Source organism: Mus caroli, chromosome 1 (genome assembly GCF_900094665.2).
Source record: "Mus caroli chromosome 1, CAROLI_EIJ_v1.1, whole genome shotgun sequence".
Lineage (NCBI taxonomy): Eukaryota > Metazoa > Chordata > Mammalia > Rodentia > Muridae > Mus > Mus caroli.
Genome location: NC_034570.1, coordinates 172,023,950 through 172,027,331, shown reverse-complemented (window position 1 = coordinate 172,027,331; position 3,382 = coordinate 172,023,950).

The following is a 3,382-nucleotide window of genomic DNA, read 5'->3' as shown; positions in this document are numbered from 1 at the left end:
AGAAGAGAAGAGAAGAGAAGAGAAGAGAAGAGAAGAGAAGAGAAGAGAAGAGAAGAGAAGAAAGAGAAATTGTGTGGGAATAAAAAAAGGGGGGCTGGTGAGATGGCTCAGTGGGTAAGAGCATCCGACTGCTCTTCCGAAGGTCCAGAGTTCAAATCCCAGCAACCACATGGTGGCTCACAACCATCCTTAATGAAATCTGACTCCCTCTTCTGGAGTGTCTGAAGACAGCAACAGTGTGTTAAATAAAATCTTAAAAAAAAAAAAAAAATAATACAGACCCTGTCTCAAAAAACAAAAACAAAAAAATACAGATGGAGAACAGTCAAGAAGAAACACCCCCTACTGACCTCTACCTTACACACACCACATACACACACACTCACATACAGGCATTCGCACAAAGATGACCCTAGTCCTGGAGAGACAGAGGCAGGCAGATCTCTGGGAGCTCAGTGGCCAGCCAGACCAGCCAGATGGGTGAGTTCCAGGTTAGTGAGTGATCTCATCTCAAAACACAAGAGGGAAGGCTGAGGAGAGGGTTCGCTGAGTTCAGGGAGGGTGAGGCTGGTGTGGTGGCATGCTCTGATAACACTGGTGCTTAGGGTGTGGCCAGTAAAAACAGATAGATTCTCCCTGGGGACTTGCAAGTCTAGTCAGGATGTCAAACTTCATGTTCTGTGAGAAACCCTATGTCAGAAATTAAGGCGAAGCCAGGTGGTGGTGGCTCACACCTTTAAACCCAGGGAGGCAGAGGCAGGCGGATTTCTGAGTCCCAGGACAGCCTGGCCTACAAAGTGAGTTCCAGGACAGACAAGGCTACACAGAGAAACCCTGCCTGGAAAAAACAAAAAAAGAAAACCTCCAAAAAAATTAAGGTGGAAAGCAATAGAAGATACTTGAAGTTGACCTCTGACCTACCAACATACACACACACACACACACACACAAATTGTGAACCAATACACAGTGGACAGATCAAATGATAGGAAAAATGATGACATAAAATAAATACCTGTAGCTCCACACTTAATATAATTCAATAGCTTAATAAATAATTCAGTGGGGGATGGAGAGATGGCACAGTAGTTAAGAGCACTTCCTGCTCTTCCAGAAGAGCCAGGTTTGGTTCCAAGCACACACATGGCAGCGCACTACATCTGTTAAAGCCTATTGCAAGGGATCTAGTGCCCTCCTCTGGCGGCCGTGAGTATTGCATGCACATGGTGCAAGACATAAATGCAGACAAAACACTCATACTCAAAAATAAAAATAAATAAATCTATCTCTAAAAGATGAAGTGGGAAAGGGGACCTCTTTTATACAGTAAAACTGCAAACTGAGAAATACAAAAACCAGGAGTCAGGAGAAACTACAGCAAGAAGCAAGACCTCGCCTTAGCACCAATCACATCAGACCTCCACTTGATATCTTTTATTCAGCTCTTCCTACTTATTTATTTCCTTCCCTTTTCTGCCCTTTTGCATTGCTGGATCCTGAAGCTAGAGCCTGGTGCAGGCTCAGCAAGCTTTCTGCAGTGGAGCTAAGCCTGAGTGTGTCCTTATTTTCCTTACATCTTCATTTTTCTTCCTAGCTCCCTAACCCGAAAATACAGGCTTTTAAAATAAATATATGAACTGTTCAGTAACACATAACAACTACTCCTGCTAACTCAGACCTCTAAAATTCAACCAAAAACTTAAAACAGTAGAGAATGCCTTTAACCCCAGAAATGGCTGCTACTGATTTGCTAATGACACGGTGCCCTCCAGTGTTTAAATGCTTCTATTCTTAGCACCTCCATCCCTGACCCACATGGTACCTTGGAAAACTAGGTGCCAGCAATCAGGCAAAGAGTGTGCCTACAGCCTCAGGAGGGGAGCCAGGCTGGAAGACTTCCCAAAGCTCCATCCAGAGAGCTGTCATTATTCTGTCTTGGAATTTCCTAAGAAAACTTCAGAGGTCATCTGCTTATGTTACCCAGTATGCTTTTCCCTGTGACTGCAAACACGATTAGTGACAATTATATACTCGGGCAGGCTCTTGAGGTGGCTGATAATGACACTTTGCATAGTCAGGAGTCTAACACAAGATTAACCTTCCTACGCCAAGTGTTGATGGCATGCCCAGACACACACTGTCCTGCAGGAGAGACTCACCAGGCCTATGCCTTGTATTTATCGGTATATACTAATTCCGGGTTAACAGTGTTCGGTGAAGCATTTCACATGAGGAGAATGGATCACATCCAACAACCCCCCTCCTCCTTTTACCCCCAATCTTCTCCAATATTTAATTTCCAGCCTTTACTAACCACTATTTAACTTTCAGTTGCATATCTTTCTTTTATTTTTAATTTTCATTTTAAAATTTTTATTATTGTTGTTGATGTTGTTGCTGTTTGAGACAGGGTTTCTCTGCAGAGCCCTGGCTGTCCTGGAACTCGCTGTGTAGACCAGGCTGGTCTCTAACTCAGGGATCCATCTGCCTCACGATCCCCAGTGCTGGATCCAATTAAAGGTGTGAATCACCACCACCACCTAGCTACCTGTCTGTCTTTAAAACAAAAAACAACAACAACAACAAAAAAAAAAAGAACAAAACAAAACAAAAACAACAAACCTCTCTAGTTAATAGGCAGTGTTAATAGGAGGCAAAGCGGGAATTTGTGACTTCAAAGAGTTTCGAGAATGAGCCTATCTGCACATTCCAGAGAGCATTGTGGTAAATATCCATCGGTTAGACATCCTTCCATCTCCTGTCCTCAGTCAGGACACTGAGTTAGAAGACAGGGAAATTATGGAGACGTGAGAAAGGAGAGCAGTTCCTTCCCCGGTGTTCTAGTTGTCTTTCTGTTGCTGTCATAAATACTGTGACCAAAGGCAACACGGGGAGGGAGAGGTTTATTTGGCTATCGGTTACAGTCCATCACCAAGAGAAGCCAGGGCAGGAGCATAAACGGACACTGAGGCGGAAACCATAGAAGACAGCCGCCCACTGGGTTGGCTCCTTAGAGTGGACACCTATGGAGGCAGAGATTTGTTTGTACCTTTGTTCACTGTTTGCATTCTTAAACAGCCCAGGTCCGCCTGCGTAGGGCTAGCACCGCCTACAGTAGGCGGGGCCTTCCTACATCAAATAGCGATTCAGAACACACCTCACGGAGCCAATCTGATCACGGCAGTTCTTCAGCTGTGGTTCTTCTCTGCTTGCTGGGAACTCACTGTCAAGGTGACAACTAAAGCTAACCGTGACATCAAGAAGTCTGGCTAAAGCCTCTCACTAGGAAAGAAAAGAAAAGGAGAGAAGAGGAGAAAGAAGAGGAGAAAGAAGAGAAGGGGAAGAAGAAGAAGAAGAAGAAGAAGAAGAAGAAGAAGAAGAA